This window comes from Osmerus eperlanus, chromosome 4 (assembly GCF_963692335.1).
Source record: "Osmerus eperlanus chromosome 4, fOsmEpe2.1, whole genome shotgun sequence".
NCBI classification, from domain to species: Eukaryota; Metazoa; Chordata; class Actinopteri; order Osmeriformes; family Osmeridae; genus Osmerus; species Osmerus eperlanus.
In genome coordinates, this window is record NC_085021.1 from 4,190,834 (window position 1) to 4,196,826 (window position 5,993).

The 5,993-nt window shown below is 39.4% G+C and overlaps 1 long non-coding RNA gene across 1 annotated transcript; it reads left to right on the forward strand.

Moving 5' to 3' along the window:
• The first annotated feature begins 1,860 nt into the window (after nucleotides 1-1,860).
• On the forward strand, nucleotides 1,861-3,066 carry LOC134018326 (uncharacterized). The gene is made up of 3 exons (XR_009929922.1): nucleotides 1,861-1,973; nucleotides 2,682-2,806; nucleotides 2,967-3,066. It is a non-coding gene; the product is annotated as an uncharacterized LOC134018326 (long non-coding RNA).
• Nucleotides 3,067-5,993: the final 2,927 nt, after the last annotated feature.

Consider the following 5,993-nt stretch of genomic DNA (forward strand, 5'->3'; position numbering starts at 1 on the left):
ACTGAAAGCGCTTATATCATGTAGTATATATCTATATACGCATGTAGGCCTATGTGTTAATCCCTCTTTGATTTCATTGACTGGGACATGGCCAGGGAATATGATGAATTGATTCATCAGCTTGTTAAGCGCCAAGTAGCCTACACTTTTCTTAGCAACGCATGTTGCGGCTTTGCCAATGTTTTCTGCATCGCCTATACTGTATAAAAATGTACCTGACGCAAAAAACCTCAAGGCTATGCAGAGAGTCTGAAGCACAGTAAAAGTTTCAAGTAGCTTTATTGTCAATTTCTTCACGTCAAGACATAAAAAGGAATCGATATGACGTTTCCCACTCTCCCACAGTGAAACATAAAAAGCACAGGCACAACAGATAATACAAGACATTTCTTAAAACATAGCGTTACATATTCACATACAGCAGCATAAGCTCATAAAGCATAAAGCTTGCTGCGGCGTGTGATATTTGCAATGTACGGCCCGATAAAGTCTTGCAAATAAATGAGTCCTTGTCGGCTGAATCGATATCGCTCAAACAAGAACTCATCCGTGTGAAATAAAGGATCTTGGCGATCGCGAAGAACTCTATTGGTATGGAAAGCTAATCGAACTAGAATATATCTCCTTGGTCAACTGGGTCTCTCAAAAAGGGAGCTGCCTATTATTTTCCGGGGGTGTGGCAAGCTTATCCAGCTACACTTACGTTAGCCTGCTCTGTATGGAGGACCAAACCTGCCATATTTACAAATGAATGAATGAATAAATAAATGTCCACGTCCATGCATTTAGACAGAAATTAATTAATACATGTATTAATTAATGCACAATTGTCAATCAATAGTTACTTATAATTTACATTTATTTATGTATTTATTTGTATTCATTTATTTATTCATTGTTACTTATAATTTACATTTATTTATGTATTTATTTGTGTATTTATTCATTCATTCATTCATTCATTGTTCCCAATATGCTAATGAGAGGAGGCCAGTAGACGTGGAAACTGACGTTCAGACATTGCAATCAATCCAGAGCCATAGATTCAATCTAGCTAACTAGTGCAAGCACTTCCGCATTTTTCAACCTGAATTCAACGATCACGGGCATTGGAATCTTCTGCTGAACGGCTAGTGACATTGTGAGATGGAAGAAAGACGGTCAATAGCAGAGTTGCTCCGTGAGGCTGCAGACCGTTTGGAGAAATGTATGTACACAACAATACTGTATTCAATAGATCGATAGTTAGCACGCGAAGGTATACTTACGTTGCAAATCTAAATTATTTCTGTTTGTGTAGCAGGTACTACCGAAATCGTACCGCCACCATCGTCTCACGTGCCCCCACACAATGGTAAATTCACTAGCCTAGCTTGTCAGTTTGTTTGGGGTTACTTCTGCATAAATGTACGTTCATGTGGTAACATCACCACCACCTTTGGCTGTCTAGATTAGTGATACGAACATTAGCCAAGTAACTGCACATAAATACCCAACAATAAATCTTCCCTTTGAAATTTAGCATCAACAATGAAGTTTTGCAAGTGGCATACAATTCGTTCCATTATTTATTCATATGATTTCTATGTGATTTCTATTGTGTCACAACAGCAAGTTCAAGCATACCATCTTCCATGTCTTCATCTTTTGCTGCACCTAGACACCCAGTTGATGGTAAGTTAATATTTACTGGAGGGATTCTTTAACCCTAAAGTAATTGATAAGGCAATGCTCAGTAGGTCCAACCTTGTGGGGGGGTTTTTTTCATTAAGCTGAAGTGGCACGGCTGTTTAGCCCCTACCGAGGCCAAACTACATGACGTCAAACTTCCAGAAATTCAAGAAGTACATCTCTTACATACACACACAATTTCTGCTGTCTTGGAGAAAAAAACACATGCTTGGTTCCAAGCAAAGCAGAAAAGGATGACCTTTCCAGGGCAGGGCTGGGCGAGAAGCGTCTTACCTTTCAAGGTATTGTGTTCAACCATATTTAGGTTGTTAGATAGTCTAACTATGCCAGACGTCAAAGCCCTTTGAAATTGGTAGTGAGAATTGGGAAGTGTGAATATTATAGATTTAGTCATTATTACACTACACTATTTACTTTCACATACACTTCCCGCACCACTGAACCTTTTAAGCTGTGAATCAATTCTTGTGATGCAGAAGTGTCAGTGGATAACTGATAATGTTACTGTTTTTCTACCTATTGTAGGTAATCACACCAGCACAGATGAGTTGATGGAATTTCTTGTATGCTCATTTCCTAAATTGAGAAGTGCTGGAGGATTTGAATTACTCAGAATTTATGGAATGACACGAAGCCGGCAGCTTCTGTTAATACCGTGTCCAAATAAAGGCTACGATATAAAATTCCTCAAAGACCCACAGACCCAGATTGGCAATGCCACCATTTTTATCCGCCCACTTCAAAGGAACTTAAATCTAGACCATGTAAGCATTCACTAACCTTTCTGCTGTATAAATTAGCATTAAAATGTATATTGTTTTTATTATTATGCATCTAGGCATTTGCCTACTTAGTTTGCTACAATCACATATAGTGCAGTGAAAGACTGTTTTTAGGTATGGTCTGCTAATTATATAGGAAGCATTGGTTTTAATGTAACATTAATCCTGGGTCTTCTTTTGTTTGAATGTAATGATCCAAATTAATAGGAGTCCAGAAATGAGGCTGAGCTTGGCAGAGAAACTGGACTGGCTGGACCTCCTCAGCTGTGTGTATGCTGCGGACAGGAATTTCCTTTTGTAGAGATAAAAATGCACAGTGAATCTTGCATGAGGTACTGGTCTGTCATTTGTCTATTCTTACAGTACATGGTTTAGTTTTGAAAATTGAAAGTGTAACTTTCCTTTTTATTGTTATTTTGAATTCTGTGACTTTTGGGGTGGGATTTATAAAAAATATGTATTAATAGGAATATCTAACAAGTTGTTTGTTAGGGCTTCTGAGGTGTCAGCGAGTGGTTCAGATAGTAGGTCTGAGGCGTCAGCAAGTGCTTCAGATAGTAGACTACCCAGACAGGCAGTCAGGTATAATCCAGGATTTGGCACAGGAAACCATGTGTCATCCAGGGAAACTGAAGCGGTGACTGAGATCATTGATGTAGCTGTTAAGGAGTCAGGTATTTTAAATAGTTGTATCATACATTTGATTAAGTAAAACAGATTTTTAAAGGGGATGATTAGCTAATCGCAATATTGAATTGCTATTTTTGCATTTACAGGGTGGAAAATGGAATCGGATACACTAAAAGCTGCAACAAGTTTCAGAGAGCACATAATCGGTACCCACGAAACAGGAAAGCCTCTGAGACTTCACATGGATGTGAGAGACACAGAAGAGGGAGTCAGTTGGCTGAGCGGTGAGGGAGTCGGGCTAGTAATCCGAAGGTTGCCAGTTCGATTCCCGGTCATGCCAACTGACGTTGTGTCCTTGGGCAAGACACTTCACCCTACTTGCCTCGGGGGAATGTCCCTGTACTTACTGTAAGTCGCTCTGGATAAGAGCGTCTGCTAAATGACTAAATGTAAATGTCTAAATGTAAGAGGACAGGGAAAGGTCCATCTTGACTTTTTACAAGAACCGTAACACAGAATGGGCTTGTCCACTCCAGTGCTCACTTGATGGTAAAGTCTACAGTTTTGATTCTCTGAATAAAATGTGCCTGTTTGATAAATAAACAATGGGGTTTGAATTGTTCATGCAATGTTGATAGGTGATCCTGCTGTGGGCGAAGGAGTGACAAGACATTTCCTCACAACTATAATGTCCAAACTTCAGCATGGATTTCAACTAAGACTTGGTGAATGTTTGAAATACAGTCCTCACACACTTATCCTTTATTAGATATTTTCTAATATTTCTACATAACATTTTCTCAAATATACTTTTTCTCTAAGTTCCTGGAGGTACACTGCTGTTTGAAGGTGAAGAAGATCATCTAGTCCCATCATCATCTTCGTTCCTTTTAGAGAGTGACCTCTTTGTTGTGGCAGGACGCATGATAGGCCACTCGTTCCTCCACGGTGGACCATGTCTCACTGGATTGAGTCCTGCAATTATACATGTGTTGTTTGGAGGATCACCAGAAACATCCACAATAGACATCAAGGACTGTGCTGACACTGATGTCCGAGAGGCCATTCAACTGGTGAATTCTTAAGCCATACCCTAGGGCCTAGGGTGTTTTGAAAAAATGTATTGTTACATTTGATAGTACATGTGAGTTCTGTTGACTAAGTTATTTTTCTTCATTGTGGACCTTAAGTTGGAAGGCACTGCTTTCCTGAGAGAACAGGAGAAGACACTATTACAAAATTGGCTGTATCCTGTGACCTGCCAGGAGTGACCCAAGATAACAGGAAATGGCTCATGGAAAAGATGCTCCTCCATGCTGTGAGTATAATCTTCATTCACAGTGGCACTAATAAGTACCTGCAGTTGTAATTAAGTAAAAGTTCTTATTAGAGATTGACATTTCTACCAAAACTACAATTTTTATTCACTGGAACTATTTTGTTCGAACCATAGTTAATCCCTAGTTTATATGTATTTGACAGGTCTTTGGAAGAACTGTCAAACAATTAAAGCAACTGCGGTCTGGTTTGAAAGAAACTCGTCTGGCGTCTGCTAACAGAGAGGAGAGACACCATTCCCCTGCTTTTCCCCAGAAGCTCCGTTACACTGAGCACTCCAATGGTATGTGTACCTCCCTTCATTTTAGGACTTTTGTCTAAGTATACTAAGTGAGGATTATTTTACTTTCATCTCAACTCTAGTATTAGATTTTATGTTGAATATTTATGGTCATAGTCTGGCCTGGTCTAGTGTAGTAATATGGACATCTTTTTCAAGATGATTCTAGAAAAAATAACCTGGCCCTCACTGAAAGACACTGAAGATGGTGACGAGGATGTCTCTCTGGAAGATCTCTGCCGGATCACCAGCTTCCTCCGTGACTACATAGAGAATGGTATGCTTTATTACGATAAATCATTCATGAAAGGAGCAATCATTTGTAATGTTTTGATTTCATGTCATTATTTTTAGCCTCTCCAAAATCCCTAGAACAGCTCCTCAAGTTTTGGACCGGATGGGAAGTACCTCCAAAATCCCTAGATCTTGAAGTTGTGAATCAAGCTGGCCTTCCTAAATCATCGACATGCTTCTGTCTTCTGAAGTTGCCCAACCATTATTTGGAATATAAAACATTTAAATCAGACATGACCATGGTAACTAGTGTGACAGACAGGGGCGGTTTTAGGCACGGGCGGACCGGGCAGCCGCCCGGGGCGGCATTTTTTCATGTCACGTGGGGGGCGCACGAGCATAAAATAAATAAATAAAAATCTCTGCGCCGCGAAGCGGTTTTCTCTTTTCTATCATTTCATTGTGTGGGGAATTGGCAAATTGGCGCCCCCTTCAGGCAGCTGCAGGCACCCCTGCTTGCTGAGAAGGTGCCGTGCACAGAAGCTGTGTGAAAAAAGGGGAGAGGGACAGACAGCTCATCTGACTGGGTCTCCCAAATGGAACGGACAATTCATAATATTATAAATATAGGCCTAAAGTTCCTGCACATTTTTTTTTTTTTTTTAATTGTGTGAAATGGCGAATTTAAAAAAAATGGGTATAGGCTAACTCTTACGTTTGTTAGCCTTTTTGCTATGATGCTTGCTATGCAACAACAATATTTCGGTTTTAACTCAACAAACACGAGATAACATTTCACTAGTGTGCTTTGCAACAAAACTGTAACAAGTTCAGTTATTATTTATTTTCATTATTTAGGTTAGGCCCTGTAATTAGCCAACGGAATTTTCAAATCTGTAGGTAGTTTCAAAGACGAACATTTGCTATTTGCTACAACTATATTTCGTGACAAAGTATAGTTTAATGTCATAACTAAAAGTGTTCCTCCCTAAAAGTTATATTAATATAGCATGTAATAACAGACATTTAGCGTGTAA